Source organism: Lynx rufus, unplaced genomic scaffold (assembly GCF_022079265.1).
Source record: "Lynx rufus isolate CCGP_SWC_20201006 ecotype Redwood Valley unplaced genomic scaffold, mLynRuf1.p SCAF_54, whole genome shotgun sequence".
Taxonomy (NCBI): domain Eukaryota; kingdom Metazoa; phylum Chordata; class Mammalia; order Carnivora; family Felidae; genus Lynx; species Lynx rufus.
This window is the reverse complement of record NW_025814872.1, coordinates 599,171-626,731: the sequence shown is the minus strand read 5'-3', so window position 1 is coordinate 626,731 and position 27,561 is coordinate 599,171. Positions and strand designations below refer to the sequence as shown.

The following is a 27,561-nucleotide window of genomic DNA, read 5'->3' as shown; positions in this document are numbered from 1 at the left end:
AACCTCCTGAGCCACCCAGGCGCCCCTAAAAACAACACATTTTATGAATGGCTGGTTCTGGGGCTGATAAGACAGGGAGATAAGGATAGATGTCTCCCAGATTTTACTTGAGTTACTGAGTGGAGGCTGGTGTCATAAGCAAGGAGAGGCTGAGCTTGTGTGGGTGCGTACATGCATGCGTGTGTGCATGCGTGTCGTGTCAATGTGACTTTTCTATTCACTGTATTACCTCAAGGTTCTATGCCTTCAGAACAGAGGTGGGCCCTGGAGGGCCGGGGCTGCGATGTTTGATGTTATGGCACCAAACTCATGCTACCATTTATTTAGGGATCGCCTTTACCTATTTAAAATACCTCTGTGTTTATAATCAGCTGCATCACGCAGAGTCTTCTATTCCCTTTGACCTTGGCCATCTCTTGCTAAAGTCCCTAGGACGGATCCATACACCCCGTGTCAACAGCTCTTCATTTATTTGCTTCTGTGGCCTTTGTAGACAGCGGTAGAATCATACGCAGTTCTTCAATTTCAGAAACAGCTCTTACTTCCACTAGGATTTCCCTTTGGTTGTCATGTATCAGTAGCAGCATGCGGGCCTGGCCAATTAGGCCCAGACAATCAGTTTAAATCAATTAAAAAAAAATGGTGCATACATTGTAATTTTTGAGATGCCTGTGGCTGAAGAGGAGTTTCCCTAAGGACTGAGAAGATAATCGAATGTTCCAACCCAGAGGAGAAGGCAGACAGGTTTTGTTGGCAGTGTTTGTCTTTCTCTGCCTGACTTGCTTCTCTTAGCATGAGACCCTCAAGGCCCACCCATGTTGTGGCAAGTGGCAAGGTTTGGAGAGCCTACTTGGAATCAGGTGACTTACATGGTGGGTTCTATTTCTCCTTCTGAGGATCACAGTCCTGCCTTGTCCAGGAGATTCATCTGCCTGCCCGGTGGCAGGGACTTATGGCCTGGCTCGGACAGGTTCTAATGGCACTGGGCATTCTATTGAATTATTTTTTGATTGTGGCTTCTAATCAGTTCACCCACTGCTCTGGACACATAGTTCCTCTTTTATGTACTCAATCACCTTTGCAGTCTGTGTCTGCCCGTCCCAAAACTCACTTATTCCAACAGAAGTCTGCTTAGATCTATCTTTCTCCCCTGTTGCCCATCGACTTGGGGATGTTACTTATCAGTTCTGTCTCACTGTCTTCATTTATAATTGAGGATGTTAGAGTCCTAAGAATTATAGGGTGACTGAGTGAAAAAATGTAATGACCAACGCATGGTACCTATGATTCTAGGAATAGATACATATGAGATTATTTGCCTTTCTAGTTGTTTTTCTGAACTCAAAGGTGTGTGTGTGTGTGTGTGTGTATAAACAACTGTACACTTCATGCATTTGGTTAGTTAGCTAGCCAGCTGGTGTTCTTAGTTTTATAGTTCAAGGCACTGACAGTCATTATACACTATCTTTTGATTTGAATCCTGGATGAGCCAGTTATAATCCTGTAAGTAACATCAGTCAGACTGAAATGTTAATTGTACTTCCGTCAAAATTAATACACCTGAGATTGAATACAAAATAAATCAAATGAATTCACATTTAAATGTCAACACAAATCAATACCATCAACCATAGAACAAATGAGCTTGACTGTTATGATATATAAATTTTATTTAACATAGACTGTGGATGGATTTCAATATGCTAGGTATGACGGCAAGGGGTGGCTAATTGCAGCTACATCAGCGATTCTCAACCAGGGGTGACTGCACCCCTCAGGGGACATTTGGCAATGTTTGGAGACATTTCTGGTTGTCAAAATTGGAAGGCGCTATTGACATTGAGGGAGAGGAGGCCAAAACATCCTACAGCATACAGGACGGTTCCCTCGGTAAACAATTGTCCATCTCAAAGTGTTGACGGTGCGGAAGTCGAAAACCCCGATTCCAGATGGTCTAGAACAGAGACTGTGCATTAGAATTTCCTGGGGGAGATTTTGAAGGCTCCTGATTGCCTGAAGCCTACCCCAGACCAATTCAATTAGGATCCCTGAAATAGGGCCCAGGTAATTTCAGTGTGAGTCTCATTTTAAAGGTTGAGAACCAGCCTGGTAATCATAGTGGGAGTCATTCTACCCTGGGCAGGAAGACGTGCCCCCACCCAGGGTCCCGCCCGTTGGTCATGAAGCTTGAGTCAGCAGACTAATTCTTTTTGGAGATTTTGTTTGCAATGAATATCCACAGGCTGTAGGTAAGCCCTAGCCTAAGAGAAGTGAGTACCAGTTCCTTTGGTTTCGGTTTCTTCCCATTTACAGTATTGTGTTTCTTTTTTTGAGTGTAGTTGACACACGATGCTGCACTGTTTTCAGGGGTACACCACGGTGACTCCACAAGTCCGTACACTGTGCTGTGTTCGTCACAGTGTCATTGATATATTCCAATTCTCGTGCCTATTTAAGTCAACAGCAGTGCTTGGTTGAGTCTCTACCACAGAACTTTGCAAGCTTACATGGGCAGCCTGAGGCTTTTTGGAAGGGTTATTGAGGTCCTCGAGCTGAAATCTCTGTTAAGTACGAGAAAACAGATTGGGAGGAGACACCTGCCAGCGATTACATCTATAATGTTTTTCTTATGTTATTTTAAAGTGTTCTGCTGAGGTGAAAATTACCCTGTAAAACCCACATTTTAAGTGAGCAATTTTTGAGCAGACTTAGAGTTGTGCAACCATCCCCACAATCCATCGTCAGAGCATCTCCCTCCCCCCCAAATGTGCCGTCGTGCCCACATGCGGTGCCCTTGTGTTGTGGCAGGGCACCCCTGCCTGTGAGCCTCCGTATTCCATCTGTAATATGGGATGGTATCCTTGATCCCCAAAGATGGGTGTGGTGTCAGTCATGTAGACGGAAGGAGAGTCGTGTGCTCATGGAATTTACGGGCTTGTAATCCACCCCCCCCCAATACTTGTAATGACAGAGCATCAAGGAAAGGGCTACTGCTAATTATATGGGTTGCATCTAACAATTCTGTAGTTCTAGGCTGCAGGCTCTGCCTTGCTTGCTTGCCAAGGGCACCTTGCTTTTTACTTTGCAAGGACAGAGCCCCTCAGGCTATTCAGGCTCAGCTCCAAGTTTATCAATGCCTGGTCTTCCTCGGAAGTCATTGACCCCTGTTTAAAACAAATGCTTGCACTCCAGGCTGAGGATCCCTACCTGGAGACCTCTGGGATTCGGTTCCTCCACCAACCCTCTTGCTGTCCTTCTTCTAAGGCTGCCTCTCTCCGTCTGTGCACATACCCATTCCTTCTGGGTGGAAGCAACCATTGTCCACAGTGGCAACACCAGAAAGAAAGACGTAACCAAGGGTGCGTCTGCTGCCCTGATGAGAGGGCATATGACCCAGGAAAGGAGCCTCAGTGTTTCTGGCATCACAGGGCTCCACACAAAGCTGGAGCGTATCAATGGGAACTGGAATTAAATAACCTACTATCCACTGTTAGTTGAACAGGGGCAGTGTGGGAAGCAGAAGTCTTAAAATACTCCCCAGTCATGGGGTTCTTAAATGTGCATGTCTTAAATGTTCTTACGCATTCGTATGAAACCAGGAATTCCTCTCTTGCCTCCTTCTCTGACTTTGTCGCGGTTTGCATCCACTCTGTCCCTCGAGATGTTATGCACCATCGCCTGGGTGGTCCCTGGAGCTAACCTCGTCTGTGCACCATTCAGGCTTGGGTGTTCACCTTGCTTTCCACGCGGCTCTGATACAGTTTTGCTGTCCTGGGCTACCTTGTCTAGTGAGTGAGTAGTTCTCGGTGCTAACTGAAGAGCTAGCTGGTGGTCTTTCAGCTACGCGAGAGCTACGCTATTGATCTGTAAGCGGCACTCTGGATAGAACTGGATGCTGACTTCCTGCTTGTTTCATACTGTTTTTCTGTGTGTTTGGTCTTTAGGTACAAATCTTTTCCTCCCAACGCACTGTCTACATCTAAAATTCCATTGGACTTCATCTTCCCTCATGTTGGTATGCTTGTCAAGGAACCTCACCCCGCCCTTCACCTTGTGGGCACTTAGAGCTGGAACCGAGGGTCCCGTTCTCCCACTTGGGTCCCTATAAATACCCATACACATCCCCATGTCCTCTACACCTGTGTCTCTTGGGTCTGGCTTCTAATGTCCTAACCTCGCTACCTCCCTGAGGTGGCTTCCTTCAGATCTTGGCTGAAAAACGTAACCGATACAGCGTGTTCTCCTTTCCTGACTATGACCCAGTGACCCCCTTCTAAGACTTTTCCCTCAAAACCAAACACCTCCTGATGATGGGAGCAACACCTCACTGGGTGATGGATGGAAGTGTTGAATAACTATAGTGTATACCTGAAACTAATATTACATTGTATGTTAGCTGGAATGTATTTTTTAAAAATTTAAACTCAAGTTAGTTAAATAGAGTATAGTCTTGGCTTCAGGAGTAGAGCCCAGTGATTGGTCTCTCACATAGGACACCCAGTGCGCATCCCCAAAAGCGCTCTCCTTAATGCCCATCACCCATTTAACTGGAATTTAAATAAAAACTTAACAACCCTCCCCAACCCCAAAGGCATGATGATCAAAGACAGCATTGAAAAAAAGACCATAGGGGCACCTGGGTGGCGCAGTCGGTTAAGCGTCCGACTTCAGCCAGGTCACGATCTCGCGGTCCGGGAGTTCGAGCCCCGCATCGGGCTCTGGGCTGATGGCTCAGAGCCTGGAGCCTGTTTCCAATTCTGTGTCTCCCTCTCTCTCTGCCCCTCCCCCGTTCATGCTCTGTCTCTCTCTGTCCCAAAAATAAATAAACGTTGGAAAAAAAAAATTAAAAAAAAAAAAAGAAAAAAAGACCATAAAGATAAAATCATCTGTGACCTTGACATTCAAGCACAGTTGTTGGGGGCTTCTTTCCGACTTGGCATTTTAGTCTGAATATTTTTACATTAAATATTTCATACCAATCATGAGCCCTCATAATCCTTTGTGTTTTGGGACACAAAACACAACTTAGATTTGCCTAATCTAACGATTGGATGTGTTCTACCCTTTCTCCATGTACTTACTAAATGGCTTATCCCTAGTGTTGCCCATTTAATGCCTGAGGGTGTAGAGATGATTTGCTTTTTATTTAGTTAAGTGGTTCAGGCAGTGTATCAGTGACTGAGAACACCAGTTCTTGAGTTAAACTCCTTCTCATGATGATCTGGGTTTCACCTTCAGCAGGTGTGTTCTTGTGGACCTTGATCTGACTTCCCTTGGCTGGTGGTCCTGAAACTAGCATTTATCATAATCACCTGGACGCCCTTAAACTAGATTCCTGGGCCCATCTCCAGACTTCCTGATGGGTAGGTCTGGGATAGGGCCCCAGAATCTGCATTTTCCGTAAGTTCCCAGACAATGCTGCTGGTCTGAGCACCACACTTGGGGCACCACTGCCCTATGCCTCAGCTGCACCGTAAAAAGCACAGATAATAGAATTTACCTGATCAGATTGTTGCAAGGCTTAAATGTGATTTAAAAACGTTTAAGTTTATTTATTTTTGAGAGAGAGAGAGAGAGGGAGGAGAGGGAGTGAGGGAGAGAGAGAAGGAGAGAGAGAAAGAGAAAGAGAGAGAGAGAGAGAGAAAGAGAGAGAGAGAGAAAGAGAGAGAGAGAAAGAAAGAGAAAGAGAGAGAAAGAAAGAGAGAGAGAGAGAGAGAGAGAGAGAGAACCCCAAGTAGACCGTTGTCCAGGCGGAGCCCAATGCAGGGCTTGAACTCATAAACTGTGAGATCTTGACCTTGAGCTGAAATCAATAGTTGGATGCTTAACTGACTGAGCCACACAGGCACTCTTAAATGTGATTTTTTATTTTTTATTTATTTATTTTTTTTTTAATTTTTTTTTATTTATTTTTTTTGGGACAGAGAGAGACAGAGCATGAACGGGGGAGGGGCAGAGAGAGAGGGAGACACAGAATCGGAAACAGGCTCCAGGCTCTGAGCCATCAGCCCAGAGCCCGACGCGGGGCTCGAACTCACGGACCGCGAGATCGTGACCTGGCTGAAGTCGGACGCTTAACCAACTGCGCCACCCAGGCGCCCCTTAAATGTGATTTTTTAAATAGTCCCTAACAGATAGAAATACTAAGATGTTAATTATCATAATAACTCCTTCAAAAGACAGGGATCATAGAACCATGTAAAGGAAATTATCCAGATACAGGGTTTGCATTTATAGCGTGAACATTTAATGCAGTCCTAGTTTTCCCTTTGTTTCATTCTGTCACTTCTAAGGCAAAAAGCTATGCTAACTTCCTCTTAATGGTTATTTTTGAGACCGTGAGAGACTGTGGGTGGGGAGGGGGGCAGAGAGGGAGACACACACACAATCCGAAGCAGGCTCCAGGCTCTGAGCTGCCAACGCAGAGCCCCACATGGGTCTCAACCCAGGAACTGGGAGATCATGACCCGAGGCCAAGTCACACGCTCACCCAACTGAGCTACCCAGGCGCCCCAACGATTCTCTTTTTCTCAAACTAGAGCCGCCATACCATACATCACACCCTCAGGACTTCTGTCTGGAAGTTTGTACTTTTTGACCACTTTGACCCATTTTATCCACATCCTGCCTCTGGCAACCACCATTCTGTTCTATGAGTTCATGTTTGTTTCTTTTAGGTTCCATTTATAAGTGAGACCATTCAGTATTTGTCTTTCTGCCTTCCCAGGCTTACTTCACTTAGCGTAATGCTCCCGAGATCCATCCATGTTGTCACAAATGGCAAAATTTCCTTTTTTTTTTTGTGGCTGCGTAATATTCTGTCGCATGCACACACATTTTCTTTATCCATTCATCCATCAGTGGACACTTAGGTTGCTTCCCTATTTTGAGTATTGTAAATGATGGTGCCATGAACATGGGAGGGCAGATATCTTTTCCAGATAGTGATTTCATTCTCTCCGGCAAAATAGCCAGAAATAAGATTCCTGGATCATAGTGTAGTTCTGTTTTTAAGGTTTGGAGGAACCTCCAGACATTTTCCATGGTGGCTGTGCCAATTTACGTTCCCACCAACAGGGCGAGAGGATTCCCTTTTCTCCATATCCTCGCCAACACTTTTTTTTTCTTGTCTTTTGAGTCCAGCCATTCTGAGAGATGCGAGGTGCGTTTCCATGATGATGAGTGATGTTGAGCATCATTTCATGTGCCTGTTGGGCGTCTGAATGTCTTCTTTGGAAAAATGTCTTTTCAGATCCTCTACCCATTTTTTTTTAATAAATTTTTTTTAACGTTTTATTTACTTTTGAGATAGGGAGAGACAGAGCATGAACAGGGGAGGGTCAGAGAGGGAGACACAGAATCTGAAACAGGCTCCAGGCTCTGAGCTGTCAGCACAGAGCCCGACGTGGGGCTCGAACTCATGGAGCGGCAGATCATGACCTGAGCCGAAGTCGGCCGCTTAACCAACTGAGCCACCCAGGCGCCCCTCCTCTACCCATTTTTGTCTTTTGGGTTTTTTTTTTGACTTGTAGGTGTTCTTTACATGTTTTGGATATTAACCCCTTATCAGATGATAAGATTTGCCAATATTTCCTCCCATTCCATAGGCTGCCTTTTCATTTTGTTGGTGGTTTCCTTTGTGGTACAGCCTGCCAGTTCCTACTCTTCCCATAAATGCTTTTCTTTGTTTTTTCTTTTAAATATAATTTATTGTCAGATCGGCTTCCATACAACACCCAGTGCTCATTCCAACAGGTGCCTGCCTCAATGCCCATCACCCACTTTCCCCCCTCCCCCACTCCCATCAACCCTCAGTTTGTTCTCTGTATTTAAGTCTCTTACGGTTTGTCTCCCTCCCTCTCTGTTTGTAACTATTTTCCCCTTCCCTTCCCCCATGGTCTTACGTTTCTCAAGATCCACATGTGAGTGAAAACATATGCTGTCTGTATTTTTCTGACTTATTTCACTTAGCATAATGCCCTCCAGTTCCATCCACGTTGCTGCAAATGGCCAGATTTCATTCCTTCTCGTTGCCAGGTAGTATTCCGTTGTGTATATAAACCACATCTTCTGTATCCACTTGTCGGTTGACGGACAGTGTGGGCTCTTGCCATAATTTGGCTATTGTTGAAAGTGTTGCCGTATGTGCTTTTCAACAGACGCTCTTGTCCGTCCCTTCCTTCTAGGTCACAGTATGACCATCTCTCTCTCCAGCTCTGGGCGGATCTCTGCTTGGTGTTCAGTTCAAACAAGAGCCTGTGCTTCTCGGATGTGAGCCAAAGCTTCTTGAGTCCCTCCTCCGTGAGGATTCTTTGTGAGCGAATAACCCGTGTCACCTGTCATCTCCGGAAAGTGGTGTGAGTAGAAACTAATCCCCAGGCATTTTTAATGTGGCAGCAGTCTGGGTGCCTGACCAGGCTCTGACTAACCGGGTGCCCAGAATACAACGTATTGACATGGCTCCTAGTGAAAGAATTGTATGTTACCTTGAGTTATTTTCATGAAACTTGGCCAAGTGTTTGGAGGTTTCCATACATCTGCTATGGGCATGGTTGAAACTCTCCTATAGGAAATATAGGTACATGCATGTCAGAAGGAGACCCGGGTGGAAATTGGGGGAAACAGTTGTTTGGTTTTTTTTTAAATATGAAATTTATTGTCAAATTGGTTTCCATACAACACTCAGTGCTCATCCCAACAGGTACCCTCCTCAATACCTGTCACCTCCCCTCCCCTCCCTCCCACCCCCCATCAACCCTCAGTTTGTTCTCAGTTTTTAAGAGTCTCTTACGGTTTGGCTCCCTCCCTCTTGGGAGAAACAGTTTTAAATAATGTGAATAAGGAAGTGTTGATAGGGCAATGGTGAATTTATAACTGGTATGTGGGATGGGATTGAGAAAGGAGTCCAGGTAGTGAGGTAGGTTGGGGCACAAGTAAATCATGATGGGGCCGCCTGGGCAGGTGACTGTTAGGGTATCCTTTAAAACCAATACATGTGCAAGTGATAAACTTTAGAAGTTGTGTTCAAAATTACAGACCGCTACACTGCTGAAACTCCCTACCATCCCCTTCTCCAAACTAACATGCCTTAGAAAGTTTAATTAAGCCACCCGAAATGTGCTATATACTTGGAAGGAATAGCTCTGGCAAACATCAGTTGACCGTACCTGCCGATGTCAGGAGATCGGTAGCTTGCTTTTCTCAGAATGCCACGGGACTTGTGTGTTCAAAGTGATCTGACATAGGTTGGTGCCTGGAAAGATGTTAGTTTCTTCTGTATGGCCTTGAAAGTTTACATGGGTCTGGTTTTATAAGGCTTTACATGAGAAAAAAAGAATTAGATGGCACCCATAACCTGTTCCACTAAGAGTTTTGGACAATGTAAGCAGAGGTCCTGAACAGCCGGCATCCGCCTTACTCTGGCACTTGGTGCTGAAAATTTCATTTTGAAGTCTCTTTCGGATAAACCTATCGGAATGTTCGTTATCTAAACATGAAGGGTCATGCGTTATTAGACCAGTTGTGGGTTTAGGGAGTGTTTTACAACAGGGGGATGGAGTGCCAGGTTTGGAGGCACAAAAACGGGAGAAGAACCTCTAAAAATATAAGTGTAAATGAAGATCTGCAATTACAGGGTAGAAGAGGCAGTCGTGGCGGGTGTTGAGTCCATGTCAAATTAGGATTCATTAATCATGCCTCAGAAAGAGGTCCTGAAAGAAAAATTTCCCCCAGTTATTTCCTGCTGTGCACACAGGATAACTTAGGAGCTAGATTTCATGATGCATAACACCAGGTTGATTAATTCTTACTCTGAAGAAGGTGGCATAGAGTCCAGATGCCAGAAACAAAAAATCTTATTTTTTTTTTAGTGCTGAATTATTTCTTGAAGTCCACAGTTGGATTAGAGGAAATTCATGTTCTACTCCATTTAAGATTTCTTGTAATCCTATTTAACATTCCACAATCCATGATTTGGCTATTGTTGATAGCGCTGCTATAAACACGGGGGTGCAGGTGCCCCTTGGAATCAGCACGTTTGTATCCTTTGGATAAGTACCTAATAGTTCAATTGCTGGGTCGTAGGGTGGTTCTATTTTTAACTTCTTGAGGAACCTCCATACTGTTCTCCAGAGTGGCTGCATCGGTTTGCACTCCCACCAGCAGTGCACGAGGGTTCCCCTTTCTCGGCATCCTTGCCAATGTCTGCTGTCTCCCGACTTGTTAACTTTAGCCGATGTGGCAAGCATCGGGTGACTCTTCATGGCCCATACCCTCAGGGAGTCTGGTTTGTTTTCTAACTCATAAACCATAACGTGCTGTAGCCTTAGTGGAAACAGCTTTGCGGAAATGGAAACGGCTACCGGGAGTGGCAGTCAGAAATCCTTTATTCTTGCTAGGGAAGGTCAGTAGACATTGAGGGTGAGGGGAAGAAGGCTGTGAGCTGAAGGAGACACATGGCAGGACACAAAAACACAAGGAGAGCGCATTTCATCAGCATGAACTAAGACAACGGTGACTGACCCCTTCAGCCGTCCTTGCTTTTCTTCTTTCTAGCCATCACTCTATTGACTCGCTCTCCTCGTCCGTTTTCCTGACCATCTTCCCCCGTCCACCTTGACCCTGAGACTGCTCACCTCTCTGTGTCCACAGCACTCAAGATGGAACCCCTTTTTGTTTTTCCCTAGGATCAAAAAGGTCTCCCCTGCCGATGCTTATCGGAACTTGTGTCTAGCTGTCATTGGTAAGAAGACTCTGACCTACCTGGTCCTGGAAGGTGGTGGTCACAGTGACAAGCTGCTGCTGCTGTTGTGTGAGCCACTGAAACACTCCAGATGTAACCTGCAGTATCTGAGGTAGATCTCCCGGTCCTTGCTTTTCTCAGCAGTCATCTGATGCCGTGCGCTAGCTACCCCATGCCTCTGGGTGAACTGGAAAGGAGACAGACCTACTCGGATCGGATGCCACGTTAAACAGGGGACGTAGTCTCGGACAGAGGCAGAAACTCCATCCACATTCTTTTTTCTCCAGCTAGCTCATCTTGTGCGTTGAGTAACGAGCCCCGAGGGCAAAGAAACACCCAGAATTCTGCACTGTCCCCTGGCTCAGGGACATGGTATCTTAGACTCCAGGTTGTCTACATGGTAGGATTCAGAGCAACCATCAACCCTGACTGACCACTCAGCAATACCACAGAAGCATCAAGTATCCTGGCCGCTGGTATTTCACTGATTTGAGCAATTCCTCAGAGACCGCCCCCCCCCCCCATGAGCACTCCGATGATCATCACCCACCTAGGGAACCATTTTTCCTTCCTTTGGTTTAGTTGGGTGGCAGCCTGAGGTACAGGCTATCAGCACAGGTTTGTTTTGTTTTGTTTTGTTTTTGGATTTGAGCTCACTTCCAAATACCATTTTTTACCTCTAGGATTCTGAGCTGTTTCCTCATCCATAAAACTGAAGCAGGAATATGACCTGCTTTGCACAGGGGGCAGACACAAAGGGTAGCTCTTTCCCTATGGATGATTTTTGATGTTGTTCCTCATTTAATTAGAAAAAAAATGTTACTCTAAAGTTTTGATAAGTGATGTTTCTAAGTGGGTACACTAAACCTCGGCAAATGTCTGAATCAGAATCTCCCAGTTAGGCTCACAGGATTTGAGACCCTTCACATTCCACCCTGTCTGTATTCCAATGACTTAAGCAAATTTATAACCTCTTCGTTATAGGCTAATCTCTGAGGCCAGAAAGGTACTAATTTTAAGAACTCCCTATGGGGCGCCTGGGTGGCTCAGTTGGTTAAGCGTCTGACCTTGGCTCAGGTCATGATCTTGCGGTCTGTGAGTTGGAGCCCCGCCTCGGGCCCTGTGCTGACAGCTTGGAGCGTGGAGACTGCTTCCGATTCTGTGTCTCATCTCTCTCTGCCCATCCCCGCTCATGTTCTGTCTCTCAATAATAAATGTTAATTTTTTTTTTAAAGGCGGTTTCACCTTTTGGGATGAGCACTGGGTGTTGTATGGAAACCAATTTGACAATAAATTTCATATTTAAAAAAAAAAGGCAGAGTTTGAGCAGTAACAGGCCACGTTAGTGAAACTTCATGCCTAATTGTATTATAGATTTTTTTCTCTTACATGAGGTTGCATGTTGATCAAATGGCCATGGGGACATTTGAAGAAGCAAAGGAGATCAATTCTCAGTACTAATTCAGGTCAGGGTTGGGCACATATTGGAGAAGAATGAAATGGAAATCCAGTATATAGTCTTGAGGGAAGCATAGTAAGCTGATGTGGCCTCTCTGTCCTCCCAGAAGAATGGCTTTCCCCCATTTATCTCACAGGCTGGGATCCTGTTCTGACACCACTCAGCAGTGGGCTTATCTCTCCTCCTCCCTCGAGATCAACCAGTCCCTCACATGCCTGAACCTTACAGCAAATGAGCTCCTGGATGAGAGTGCCAGGTTGCTGTGCAAGACTCTGAGACACCCCAAGTGCTTCCTGCAGAGGCTGTCATAAGTGCCGCCTCTGTTCCCATGGAGCATCTCCACACTAGGTCTAGGGCCACATAGGGAACAGCACTGGTAACACCTGGATTTGCTGGGCGACCCATATGGGACTTCCCCCTGACATAGACCCCCTAGCTCCCAGTTTTGGTCCCAGGTGGATAATTCAAGCATCTTTCTTGCCCTTCTCCCATTCCTGGTCCTTCGGGCTTTGATCATGAGCACATGTTATAGGGGGTGCTGAATTAACAAGAAGGGATGTCAGCCAAGAAGGCTGGGCTTTGGAAATGTTCTCACGTTCTTGCTACTTGTGTGGTGCGCTTGCAGGTTAGAAAACTGTCATCTTACAGAAGCCTGTTGCGAGGAGCTCTCTTCTGCTTTGATCGTCAACCAGGCGCTGACACACCTGTGCTTGGCCGACAACCACCTTGGGGATGGTGGGGTGAAACTTTTATGTGGGGGTCTGAGTCACCCTGTCAACTACAGAACCTGGTTTAAGTCTGTGTGTGTGCGCACCTGCATTCAGGTAGGACAGATAGGAGAGCACTTGATGATTCTACGTGAATGAAATTGGCGAGACCCTGGTACACATTAGGGAAAGGACAGGCAGAAACAGATAGGAATATTCACATGCCTTTCAGAGCAGGGCTTACCTTCTGACCTCTTCCTATGTCGGAAATTTGGGATAGACAGTTGGTTCTCGGGTCTGATGTTCTGTGTATGTTTTCAAAGTCCACATGACCTACTTGTTCCTACAACTGTGAAGGGGTTGAGTTATGTGGTAGGGTTCAATACTTTCTTTCTTTCTTTCCTGCAAATGGCTAGATGGTAAAGATTTTAGACTTTATGGGCCATAGGGTCTCTCTTGCAAGTATTCAACTGTGCCATTGCCGAGTTGAACACGTAAGGAAATGAAGTGTGGTTGTGTTACACTAAAACCTTATTCACCAGAAACAGGTGGTGGGCTGGATTTGACCCATGGGCTGTAATTTGCTGACCCTTGTTATATGGGAATAATCCCAGCATGGGATACCTGTTCCCATTAGAAGCATAGTTAGGGTAACATTCAACAGACTGGGCAGAGTTAGAGGCTTATTTCTGTTCAGATTTTTTTTTCTTGGCTTTGATTTCCCTGAGCTGCTTATTCTCCTGGGGGCACTTCTGTCTGCCCATTAGCCTTATGGCTTCTAGCTGGATTAATCTAGGCTCTCCTTTAATCCAGATGTGCTCCAGTCATTTAAGACTAAAAAGAGAAAACAAGTTTTCGGCTTATAGTGGCTATAAAGAAAATGAAAAGATCTAATGAATACTGTTTAGGTAGGACATAGGAAGAACAGAAAATTCTACAAGGCTGTCTATGCAGTGACATCATGTCCTTATTTTTTTTAACTTTAAAAAAATTTGTTTAATCTTTATTTTTGAGAGACAGAGAGACAGAGCACAAGCAGGGGAGGGGCAGAGAGACAGGGAGACACAGAATCCGAAGCAGGCTCCAGGCACAGAGCCTGACGCGAGGCTCGAACTCACGGACTGTGAGATCATGACCTGAGCTGAAGTCGGACACTCAACCGACTGAGCCACCCAGGTGCCCCAGACATCATGTCTTTAGAGTTGGCTTAGGCATCTAAACAAAAATGTCCAGGGGCGCCTGGGTTGTTCAGTCAGTTAAGCATCCTACTTTGGCTCAGGTCATGATCTCGCAGTTCGTGAGTTTGAGCCCCATGTCGGGCTCTGTGCTGACAGCTCAGAGCCCGGAGCCTGCTTTGGATTCTGTGTGTGTGTGTGTGTGTCTCTTTCTCTGCCCCTCTCCTGCTTGTGCTCTGTCTCTCAAAAATAAATAAATGCCAAAGTTTAAATAAAAAATGTCCAGTGCTCGTTAAACACCCACTGTGTGCGAGGGACTTTACTAAATTTTACAAAGATTTTTAAAAAATTCTTACAACCCATGAGATAGTTACCTTTATTTCAGATTTACTAATTGTAATACCAACACTTAGCCACTTAGCTTGCCTGTGGTCACATCTATGTGGTAGGTAAAAAGCCCCCTCTAGAAACTGAAATGGCAAAGATCATTGCTTTAAATACGTAGAGTTGATGTTGGACCAAGCCTCCACTTAGCCTACAAAACTCAATCTTATATTTTGTTTGAGTTCCCCTGCCTAAACTTCTTGGGTTTACCAATGACTTTAGGATTTCACATACTACAAAGCATGGTGTCTTTTGGTCTAGTTATCATCCCTGAACTTCAGGGTCTGTGGCCGCGGTTGCAATTATGCCATGGTTGGGGCACAGGGCTGGGACAGTTGATTACAGACCCACCTGTATAAATGTACCATGTGGCCATCCTTCTGTGTGGTCTGGCCTCCTAGTCAGAGGGCTTTGTAGAAGCCTAAGCTTGTAGGAAAGTCTACAGAGTTTAAATGATAAACCCAGTCACTAGCTATCAGGAAACTCGAGCTTTTGGTACACCACAGTCCTGTTGGGATGATTTAAATACAAGCCATGAAATAAAATCTCTGTGTCTCTCTACAGCAAGAGTAGAATCCTGGTGGCCTAACCACACAGAAAATGAATGGGACCTCAGATTCAGTCTTGGGTCTCTCTGACCCTAGAGCCTAAGCTCTTGACCTATAGGACATGCTGCTGTTCTAGGAACATCTGTATCTTAAGCGTCTTCATAATAAAAGGTGGCAAAGGTCAGTTGAACCCTCTAACACTCAGGCAGGGTGGGCATGATGTAATGATTTCACGTGCACGTTTTCACGTACAGGTCTGCCTGAAAGTCTGTAGCTCACAGTGGAAGGTGTGTGCTGTTGGAAGGAACAACCACTCTGCAGGGCGTAAGTCAGAAGAATCCAACGGTCTTTGCAGGTTATCACGTTGCAACATAACCAGACGTGGCTGTAGACACCTCTCAAAGCTGCTCCAGGAAGACTCCAGCTTAACAAACTTGCGTCTGGGGTTCAGCCCCATAGCTACGGGATCGTGGTATCTCTGCGAGGCCTTGAAGAAGCCAAATTGTAACCTAAGATGTCTCGGGTAGGTACTTTGGCTCGTTTTTTAAGGTGCTGTGGAGATGCGTAATCTTCCCGAGGTGTTTGAGAGTGCAGACTGCAATAGTCTCTCTCCTCCAATTTAGGAGGCAAATCCCTGCAGAAATCCTAAGCACCCGGTTTACCTGTATTGACAGTCATTCAGAGGGCCTGGAGGAGTAGGCTAGAGGTGTGGACAGCCCCCACTAGAGTGGGCTTCAGGGGCACACAGCTTCTGTGTGAGCAGGACACAGTGGGCCTGCCTCAATTCAGTGATCAGGGGACCATGGATGGATACTGCCCCCAGGAAAGGCGGTGACTCCATCGACGGGACGGTAGGCTCCACACCACCTTCTCCCTCCCACGTCTTGGTCAATTGCATCTCACTGATGCAAAGTACTTTGCAACTAGAACACTATTGGAAAGAGAATCTGGGTCATGTAACAGCTTCTCTGCCCTTGCGGAGATGAGAAAGTACACTAGAACACAGGGTGATTCTGTTTAACATCTTGGCTGTACTGGAGAATTCTTAAAATTCCTGATGGTCAGGCTGCCTCCCAAAACTGATGAAATTTAGGGGAAGTGGAACCCGGCATCCAAGTCTTCAGAGGTATTCCAGACGATTCCAGTTTTCACGTAGTTTGAGCTCCCTTGAATTAGACGTTGGGGAAGACGCTGAACAAGCAAATCCAGTGTCCACAGGTTAGGGTTGATCTTTTTTTTTGATCATGGAACGAGGACCTGGCATCCTAGCCGAGGTATTGAACAGGGGCTCTGACCTCAAAATGGGGTTCAGATGCCATCTGATACTCATTGGCAGTGACATCCGATGTTCCAATTTCCCCTTTATGGAATGCATGATTCTATAGGATTCCTCCTCACGATTTCACACCTAACGCATTTATGGAGTTACTTTGTGGGCTCATCAACCTCGCGATAAAGTTTCACGCAGCAGGCGCGTGAATCCATATTTATTACAGAATCTCAGAGTGTTCCCTGTGACGAAGGCTCTTTCTGTCTACCTTCATCTCAGGCTTTTCTCCCCAGCTTGGGGCGCATCTTCAACTGACTTTTCAGTTTCCAGAACACACCCAGCTCCTTCCCACTGTGCAAAGTCTTTGTTCTTACTCTTTGGTTTCCTTTGTTCTGGGTCGAGCACTCAGACCCTTCAATTTGCAGAGATATCTGTTAACATTTCACTTCTTAGCTTGGCTATTATAGGGGGCAACAAACTAGTTTCGATCATTCCAGATCTCCTGATTATCCTACCATGGTACACTCTGTTCTCTATAAATTGTGGCATTTTCCTACCCAATCACTGGGTCTATAAGTCTTTTAAAAATGTGTATTTTTGATAGGCATGAAGTTTGTGCATATGTGTGAGCAGGGGAGGGGCAGAGAGAGAATCCCAAGCAGGCTTTGCGCTGTTAGCTCAGAGCCTGACATGGGGCTTGAACTCATGAACTGTGAGATCGTGGCCTGAGCCAAAATCAAGAATTGGATGCTTAACTGACTGAGCCACCCAGCTGCCCTTATAATTTGTTAAATTGAAAATTCACACAATATAAAATCCGCCATTTAAAAGTACATAACTTGGTGGCTTTTGCTATACTTATTATCTGTTTTATCACCCCAAATGGGGACTCCAGACCTCTTGGCCCCTGGTGACCACACATCTATTTTCTGTCTCCATTCTATACCTATCTTGCTATCCATATACAATTCGGCATATTCCGTATAAACAGAGTCCTACATACAGTAAGTAGCTTTTTGTGTTGGGCTTCTTTCAGTGAGTATGATATTTTCAAGCTTGATCTACACTGGAGCAGGTATAAATCCTTCATTCCTTTATATGGCGGAACAATATCCCATTGTAGGGATCTACCACAATTTGTTAATCCATTTATCCATTGTGAGTTTTATTTCCGAGGGGGATGGAATTCATTTCTTGTATCTGCAGTGCCTGTTACAGCAGCTGGGGTAGCAGAATGATGGTTAGTGATGTGGGGCATAGACGTGCAGAGGGTACAGAGCTCAAGGGTACACGGCTGAGGGGGCAGTCTGGCTTGAGTCAGCCCACTGGGCTCTTTATAAGCTAGCATGAACCGTATCAACCATAAAGGGTCCCACCCTCTGTTTCCCACTGGCAAACGTATCTTTTAGTCTAGGAAGAGCTCTAGAACAAGGAGGCGAGGAACGGAGGCGATGTTCACATACCATGCCTTACTGAGTATAACTGATTCACTGGAAAGTCTAGGAGAAAACAGTCCATCTCTTCACCAACTAGAAGGCTTCTGTCCTCTTCTTCCTGCTTTCCTTTCGCACCTCACGTTCATTTTGAGACCCCTCCTTCCAGACACCTAGCAGATGACCACTGACGCCTCCACTGCTTAACGTTCGCATTGAGGCCACCAACTCTCCCGTGAAGTGTGGCATGATCCCTGAGATGGTCCTTGATTTCCTGAAGTTTGTTCTCAACCCATCTCCCTGAAGTACCTGTCAAGCTTCAAGCCAGACCAGGGGCAGCTGTTTCAAAAGACCCAAAAGCTCCTTCCCTGTGCCACTGCAGGTCAAATCTGAAGGTTTTTCCAGGAGTCTACAAGACCCTCCCCCAGCTTGGCATTTCAGCTACAGTGAAATTGTATCAGTGGCTTAGGTCCCCCACTTACCATAATGGCCCCCTCTCCTCCTTTCACTTTATTTCTCCTATCATCTTCCCAATGAGGGATTCACCAACCACCATAAAGCTACCGAATGCTTCTCTGGCCTAGTTGACCCTAATTAGTTGACCCTAATTACTTGACCCTAATCCTGCTAACGTGGCTTCTCTACCACCATCCACTGTCTTCCACGTTCTGAGGGAAGTCTGATGTCACTAAAATAAGCTCCATGAGGACAATAATGTTTTTCTTTCCTATCTTCACTACTAGGTCCCCAGCCAGCAAAACGAGTGCAACGCGGTAGGTTCTAAGTGAGTACTGACTGGGTCTCTGTGCTTCTTCCCCACAGGCTCTGTGGCTGCTCCGTCACCCCCTCCTGTTGTCAGGGTCTTGCACTGGTGGTAGTCAGCGCCCAGAGGCTGGAAACTCCGGACCTGAGCTGGAATACCTTGGGGCAGAGCGGAATAATGATGCTCTTTGAGGCTTTAAAACAGAATAACGGCGCCTTAAAGATACTCAGGTTGGAGATGGATGAATCTAGCATGGAAGTCCAGAAGCTACTGAAGGATGTAAAAGACAGCAATCCAAATCTGACAATCGAAAGAAGTGATGCCGGAACCGCCAGATGTCCATGGTGTGACTTTGTCTTTAATACCCTGAGATCCTTCTTAATGACTACGTGTCTTAAAGGGGGTGATCTGAGAGCTCTAAGACCCACCATGAATGACCAGAGGGTCAAATGTTAATCACTGGGTCAAATAGGTACAATTTAGTGCTGGCTTTCCCTCTCTGGTTTCACAGTAAATTCTGCACAAGTCACATACCGACTTTATGTCACAATGTCTATCTCACAAGGACACAAGCATAATAAAAGGCAAAGAACTTTGAGGTTGTACTTGTATGCCCGAAACCTAACTTAGACTTAACTTTATACTTGGTATACTTTGTCTAGGAAGAAATATTACTAGTTCACCGATGGTTATGTTGGTTTCTTTCATTTTTCTGCCCTCGCTCAGGTATTTCTTGGCCAAATTAAAAATTTTTTAATGTTTATCTTGAGAGAGAGATAAAGCACAAGCAGGGGAGGGGCAGAGAGAGAGAGGGAGGGAGGGAGAGAGAGAATCCCAAGCAGGCTCTGTGCCAGCACACAGACTGATGCAGGGCTCGAACTCTTGAACCACGAGATCATGACCTGACCTGAAACCAAGAGTCAGACGCTTTTTTTTTTAATTGGAAGAATATTTTTATTAGAGTCAGATGCTTAACGAACTGAGCCACCCAGGCTCCTCTCTTGGCCAAATTTAATAGGTGCCTGATGGGTCTACATGATCAGTGTGGTGTGTACCCTCCTTAGTCAGTTTTAGGATATTCTAAGCCAGAACTTTTTCTGTAAAAAGCCAGATAGCTAAAATGTTAGGTCACTCTCACAACGATTCCACTTTGCTATTGTAGGGTGAAAACAGCCATAGACAATTCATAAATAAATGGGCATGGCTGTGTTCCAATAAAACTTTATTTATAAAAATAGGCAAGGGGCCAGATTTGGCCTATGGGCCATAGTTTGCCAACCCCTGTTCTAATCTATACTAATAGTTATGAAGTACAAATCTGACCGCATCATTGTTGTTTTTAACCTTTCAGTGATTGTGTGTGTCTGTGTGTAATCCATTGCATTAGAAACCACAGCTTTTCCTGTTACCACATCCCTATTGCTGATAACTCACAGAGAGGGTGCAAAGGCCACTTTCAAACTTTCTTGAAAAAAAAATGCAGAATCACCATTTAGCACTAATCCCCAGGCACTGACAAAAGTGGGTGATCTATATCCTCATTTGATTTTTCTACCAAACTTAAAGTAGTCCAATCACGTATCTCTGAGGAATGACAACACTGATATGGGGATGTTACAAAAACAGTGACCTACAGTTGGTGACTTAAGCGGAGAGCTTAAATAACACAGAACTGCTTCCTTTGGATTTAGGATAACATTTTGGTGAAGTTTTCTTCCCTGACATTTTCACGTGATGGATCTATTAAAAAATCCCAAATTTTTAGGGGAGACAAAAAGGTCTTTCTAAAGCCTCATTCTTGAAGAATGATTGCCTGCCATATAATTGAAAGCTAACAGGTGTTGTCCCTCAGCATTTTGGAGGTACCATTCAATGCTTTGTCCTTTATTGTGGGTGTTGGGATTTCTGCTAATTGCCGGTACTTTGTAGGTGATTATTCCTTTCATCCTGGCTGTTGTCGAGATGATCTCCTGTCTGCACACTGATTTCTTTTTAAAAAATATTTATTTATTCTTGAGACAAAGCACAAGCAGGAAGAGGAAGAAAGAGAGGGAGGGAGGGAGGGAGGGAGGGAGAGAGAGAGAGAGAGAGAGAGAGAGAGAAAATACCAAGCAGGCTCCATGATGACAGCACAGAGTCCGATGCAGGGTTCGCACCCACAAGCTGTGAGATCATGACCCGGGCTGAAGTCAGACGCTTCACCGATGGAGTCTCCCAGGCGCCCCATGCACACTGATGTTTTTGATAGGGATTTCATTTCCTACTTTTTATTTGTTTTATGCTGTAGGGATTCAGAATTTGGGGGGGGGGAAAACCTCAGCTCAGCCCCTTTATCTCTTTGTGTATTGTCCCCCTTCCAAGTTCTAGATCGTCTCCTCATTTCATCTTTTAATCTCTCTTGTGCATTTTTCTCTGGGCTGTGTTGTGGGTTAAGCATCACAGCAGTTCGTTGAAAGAGAACTAGTCAGCCAGAAGTTAAAGTCCACAAATTAACACAGGATTCTTCTTACTATCTCAAGGGTGGAAACAGTGTGGCTTAATTTAGCAACTCAGTGGTACCAGGAAGGACCTGTTTTTTTTTTTTTTTTGTTTCTGTTTTTGTTGTTTTAACTATTTGGCATGACCATCTTATCAAGATAAATCTGCTCCAGTGCTCAAGGTTGCTCTAGTATTGGGTTTTCCACCCAGCAGATACCAGTTTACTAGGCTTCTGCATAACTGTGTTTACTGGGGTGTGGACAGACAAGGATTTCAGGGAAAGAGGCCGTGGAGGATTAGCATCGGGCTCAGAAGTGATCAAGTTATTGGAGGCAGTGCTGAGTCAGAATCCAAGTTTCCACTTGGATACGGGGCCTTAAAAAAAAAAAAAAGATACAAACATTGTGGCGGCTGGTCCCGACTGAACACGTCTGGCTCAGACCCTGTGTTGGATATTGGGTATTTAAACTATGTTTTTGCTGAGACGTTGCTGCAGCCCTCCAAACGCCCCCCAAAAGGTCCTATTATCTTACCTATTTGTAAATAAATGTGGATTCAACGGTCCACTATGACATAGCATCTAAGAAGCAGACAGACTTGAAACCAATGTTCGCTACATCGTAAAGTTTAGCTTCCTTTGTGCAGAAATTTAAAAGTCTTAAGGATTTGGGGGTCAAACAGCATAAAATTTTAGTGGTTCTCAGGAGTGACTTTGCCACCCATGGGTCATTGGGCAACGTTTGCAGATATTTTTATTGTCACAACTAGAGGGTGCTCCTGGCATCTAGTGGGCAGAGCCCAGGCATGCTGCTGGACATTTACAAGGCACGGGACAGCCCCTGCAACAAAGAATGAGCCGGCTCAAAATTTCAGTTGTGCTAAAATTGAGACCTTCTACAGGCTCTGCATTCATTACTACAGACTAAGGGTCCTCAACCAGGAGATACTTCGCAATGTCTGTAGACTTTTGGTGATAAAATACACATATCAAATTTACCACTGTCATCGCTTAAAAGTGTGCAATTTAGGGGCACCTGGGTGGCTCAGCTTATGCGTCCAACTTCGGCTCAGGTCATGGTCTCAGAGTTCATGGGATCGAGCCCCACATCGGGCTCTGTGCAGCTCAGAGCCTGGAGTCTGCTTTGGATTCTGTGCTTCCTTCTCCTTCTCTCTCTCTCCTCTGCTTGTGCTCTCTCTCAAAAATAAACATTAAAAAACAAAAAAACCAAAAGTGTACAATTTAGCAGCAGAGTATTGCTAACCATCCTACGACACACACAAGAGCCCCATAAAACAAAACCAAAAAAACAAAAAACCAGAAACACCCATAAACACAGAGAATAAACGGGTGGTTGCCAGAGGAGAGATGGGGGAGGGGGGATGATCAGCACAGGTGAAGGGGTTTAAGAGGTACAAACTTAGAGTCACAAAATAAGTCACAGGGATGAAAAGTCCAGCAGAGGGAATATGATCAACAATATTGCAGTAACAGAAATTGACAGATGGTAGCTACACTCGCAGTGGGCATCGAAGCGCATAGAATTGAAGCCCAGTGTTGCACACCTGAAGCTAATCAAACGTCGTCAATGATTCTTCAATAATAACGATAGAAAAACTCACTCCATCTTTCTGAGGTTGAAACCCCCGCAGCAGCGGACAGCCCGCCAGGCCTCCTGGCTGATCTGAGGTCCTCAGGGCACTGCACCACGCTGGGTAAAAACACCAAGGAGGACTCTACTCTTCCTTCTCTATCTTCCAGACAGCAGGTGTGGGGGGGGGGGCACTGCCCACACCTGTGCCTCCAGCAGACCCCCGCCCCCAGCCTCAGCCCCTCACTAGCTCAGCTCTGCAGGCGCCAGCGGGCCTCTGGGCTGAGCCTTGCACCTCCTACCCTCCAAGCCTGCAGAGCCTGGGGAATCCAGACAGAAAGTGCAGGACCATCCTGTGCCCGGGAAAGGACAGACACCCTGCAGGTGTGGGGTGATCTCACCTGGGCTTCTCTTCCAGCGCTGAGTCCCAGTGGAGGATCCCGGCGTCGGAGGGTCAGTCCCGTCCCCAACCGCACGCTTTGTTGACCCTCTTCTTGCTTAGCACGGAGTAGCTGGGAAAGACAGATGGGGGTTAGAAGCTCACTTCTCCTATAAAAAGACTCAGTGCAGAATTTGGCGTGGAAAGCTGAATCCTCAGGAAGATTCAGGGTTTGATCCTCCTTCCCAGACACTTGCTAGACCTTCTCTTTCAGCTCATCCTAATTTCATGATTGCAAACAGGTTGTCTGAGAATGCCACGTGTCTGGGTCAATCCATGATAGACCCTGGGAGGGGGGCAGAGGTGGAACATTCCATCATGCATCAAGGGGGGGGCAGAAGTGGAACATTCCATCACAGACCCAGCCAGGGGACAGCAAGAGGTGGAACATTCCATCACAGACCCAGGGGACAGCAAGAGGTGGAACATTCAACCATACACCCACGGGCAGCTAGAGCTGGAACATTCCATCATAGACCCAGGGGAGCAAGAAGTGGAACATTCCTTCATGAGCTAAGGGGGGGGGGAGCCAGAAGTGGAACATTCCATAATGGGCCAAGGGGAGGAGCTAAAAGTGGGACAATCCATCACAGACTGGGGGGGGAGGGTAGCCAGAAGTGGAACATTCCATCATGAGCTAAGGGGGGAGAAATCCAGAAGTGGAACAATCCATCATAGACACAAGGGGTAGGGGAGAACCCGAAGTGGAATATTCCATCACAAACCCAGGAGGGAGCCAGAGGTGGAACATTCCACCATGGGCAAAGGGGGTGAGCCAGAAGTGGATCATTCCATCATAGACCCAGCGGGGAGCCAGAGGTGGAACATTTCATCACAGACCCAGGGGGGAGCCAGAGGTGGCACATTCCATCATAGACCCAAGGGGGAGCCAGAAGTGGCACATTCCATCACAGACCCAGGGGGGAGCCAGAAATGGAACATTCCACCATAGACAGGGTGGGGAGAGACATTCAGAAGTGGAACAGTCTATCTTTGGACAAGGGAAGAGCCAGTGGAACATTCCATTATGGGCCAAGGGGAGGAGCTAAAAGTGGGACATTCCATCACAGACCTGGGGAGGGGTTGTCAGAAGTGGAACATTCCATCACAGACCTGGGGGGGTAGCCAGAAGTGGAATATTCCATCACATACCCATGGGGGAGCTAGAAATGGAACATTCCACCATAGACAGGGTGGGGAGGGAGAGCCAGAAGTGGAACAGTCTATCTTAGGACAGCCAGTGGAACATTCCATGATAGATGGGGAGGGGGTGCTGGTGGAGCCAGAAGTGGAATGTTACACAACAGACAAGGGGGATAACCAGAAGTAGAATGTTCTATGACAGACCAGGGTGGAGCCAAAAGTGGAACAACCCATCATAGACCTGGGCAGGGGGAGACAGAAGTGGAACAATCCATCATAGACCGGGGGGGGGGGAGAGAGAGAGAGAGAGAGAGAGAGAGAGAGAGAGAGAGAGAGACCCAAAGTGGAACATTCCATCACTAGCTAAGGGGGGGAGCCAGAAGTGGACTATTTCATCATGGGCCAAGGGGAGGAGCTAAAAGTGGAACATTCCATCACAGACCTAGGCGGCAGCTAGAGGTGGAACATTCCATCATAGACCAAGGGGGGGCCAGAAGTGGAACATTCCACCATAGGTTAAGTGGGGAGCTAGAAGTGGAACATTCCATCATGGACAGAGGAAGGAGGCAGAAATGGAACCTTCCACCATAGACAGAATGGGGAAGGAGAGCCAGAAGTGGAACAGTCTATCTTAGGACAAGGGGGGAAGCCAGAAATGGAATGTTCCACGACATACAGGGGGGGAGCCAGAAGTGGAACATTCCACAACAGACCGGGCGGGGGGGGGGAGAGAGCCAGTAGTGGAATGTTCCACAATGGACAAGGGGGGAAGCCAGAAGTGGAATGTTCCACGACAGACAAGGCAGGGGGAGCCAGAAGTGGAATGTTCCACAACAGACCAGGGCGGGGAGCCAGAAGTAGAACGTTCGAATAAGGCGGGGAGCCAGAAGTGGATCATCCCATCATAGATGAAGGCGGGAACCAAAAGTGGAACGTTCCATCACAGACCCAGGAGGGAGCCAGAGGTGGAACATTCCACCATGGGCCAAGGGTGTGAGCCAGAAGTAGATCATTCCATCATAGACCCAAGGGGGAGCCAGAGTTGGAGCATTCCATCACAGACCCGGGGAGGAGCCAGAGGTGGAACATTGCAAATTAAACGAAAGTTGTAGCCCTCACACTTGGGTAGGGAGAAACCCGCAGTATGCAGAGCACAGGTACAATGCACCCCTTCAGGATGGATGCAGACAGACTAGGGAAATGCCCTTCTTCCTGAAGAGGCAGAGGCCCCTGTACATAGCTCAGGACCCCAGGAGCAGACAGCTATGGTGATGGGTGAGTGGAACTCACTGGGACAGAGCTGGGCTGGGCTCTCTCCATCAGATCCACTGCCCAATATCCCTTCCTACATCTCTGCCCACTGGGGTTCTCACTCAGACTCTCTCAGAGCTTGCCAAAGTCCTGCTCTGACGCCCAGGCTAACCTCCCGGATCTCTCTCTAGCCCCCGTGGTTCTCACCTTGGGGTGATTCTTCTCCCACCCCATCAATGTCCAGAGACACTTTCTGGCTGTCACCCTTGGGGAAGAGGGTTCTACTGGTGTCTGGCGAGTAGAGGCTAAGATGCTGTTAAACATTCTGTCGTGCACAGGGTCAGTACTCCCTACCCCTATAACAAAGAATGATCTGGCCCCAAATATCAGTAGTGTTGAGGTTGAGAAACACTGGCTTAGATGATTCTCTGCCAGAAAGTAAGAACCACCTTGGACCATTCAATCTGGAACAGATGCAGGGTTGCACTCCAAGGCAATTCTCCAGACTCAGCTGAGTCAGACATCTCTGTATTGTAGAGGACTAGCCATAGGTCTCATATCAATGAGAAGAGATAAATCAAAGCTGGAAACGATGCATAGACTGAGATATTTTACAAAGAAGGAAGTTTAAAAGTCCTCTATCTGGCCCTGCTGACTTCATCACCCCCTTTCCCGAGCTCACTTCCTGCAGCCATGCTGGGCGCCCACTATTTTCCCAAGCATGCTTTCTTCATTCCGCATGCACTGTTTCCTCTGCCTGGAGGTGGGGGGCGGTCACCAGCTGTCCCCTGGCCGGAGCTCATGCAGCTCCCCCCCCCAGCTCCTCCCACCACCCTGTTTATATCCTTCTGGGCCTGAGTTTCTTAACTAGGGGTAGTTTTGTCCCCAAAGGGACATTGGCATTATCCAGAGTCGCGGGTAGGGGGGTGCCCCTGGCATCTAGTGGATAGAGGCCATGGATCCAGCTAAACCTAATGCTCAGGACAGTCACTGCTATGGACTGAACTGTGCCCCCTCTCCCCCAGAGGTATAAGTTGAAGCCCTAATCCCCATGGGACTGCACTTGGGGCTAGGGTTTTTAGGAGATCATGAAGGTGAAATGAGACCATAATGATGGGCTTCTAACCTGACAGGAGTGCCGGTCTTATCAGAACGGGAAGGGAGAGATCTCTGTCTCCCTGTGCCCACACCAAGAAAAGGCCATCTCCCCAGCAGGAAGAGGCCCTTATGTTGGCCAGCACCTCAATCTGGGACTTCCTAGTCTCAGGACTACAAGGAAATAAGTTTCTGTTCTTAAATCACCCAATCTGTGGTATTTTGTTATGGCAGCTGAGCTGATTTAGGGAATCCCCCCGCAGTACAGGATCATCTGGCCCCGGATTAAAGGGGTGCAGAGGTTGAGAGGTGCCCCTAACATACAGCATTTGGGGGTCTCAGACGTGCATGTGCAAGCCGAGATGTCCTGGTGGGTGTCTGACTTGCAGGCAGGTGACCGTCCTGGTGTTTCACACTATCCACAATGTTAGGTAGCAATTTATATAACAGTTACATTGTTACCTTAAACAACTACCACCGTGTGAACATATGATTTAGATGCAGGTATGGTATGTGCATATGTAGGGAAATAGCTAATCTAAACATAAAGGTGCTTGACAGAAATATTGAGGACATTGTGTGTTGGAGTTTCCAAGGGCTTTAAATGGGTTATAGGAATATAGAGGTCAAAAGCATTTAGCAAAAAACCCAAAAAACAAAACACAAAAAGGCATTTACCGACTATGACTCATAAATCAAAGTGCGAGTTGCAGTATAACATATATCAGAAAAACACCGTGACTTGAATACAACTAAAGAAATTATACATATAACATATATAATATGGGCATGGAATACTCTTAAAATCTATAAGGCAATCTTTTAAAAATATTTATGTGTAAGAGCTCTTTACCTGATCAGAATTCCAAAAGGCAAACTGACTGTCAGAAAGGACAGTTGTTAGGAGAAATAATAAAAGTCTATTATATCTCCACCAATAAACTCATGAATCATAAATGTATCATTACCTGCTGATTTGTGTAGCACTTCTTTCGGCAGCAAGCAGGGCACAAGCATAGGTATAGAAAAGAGACTGTGAACTGGGGCACCTGGGTGGCTCAGTCGGTTGACCGTCTGACTTCAGCT

At 46.3% G+C, this 27,561-nt stretch overlaps 1 long non-coding RNA gene across 2 annotated transcripts; it reads right to left on the bottom strand.

Annotated features, from left to right (window-relative positions):
* Positions 1 to 1,657: 1,657 nt before the first annotated feature.
* Positions 1,658 to 27,561, bottom strand: LOC124527763 (uncharacterized). Of its 2 annotated transcripts, XR_006965972.1 has the most exons (6): positions 27,444 to 27,561; positions 22,949 to 23,059; positions 10,762 to 10,928; positions 9,168 to 9,253; positions 8,487 to 8,563; positions 1,658 to 1,954 (listed from the first exon to the last, which is right to left on the bottom strand). It is a non-coding gene; the product is annotated as an uncharacterized LOC124527763 (long non-coding RNA). The 2 variants fall into 2 exon arrangements; XR_006965971.1 differs by lacking the exon at positions 27,444 to 27,561 and having other exon boundaries at positions 22,949 to 23,810.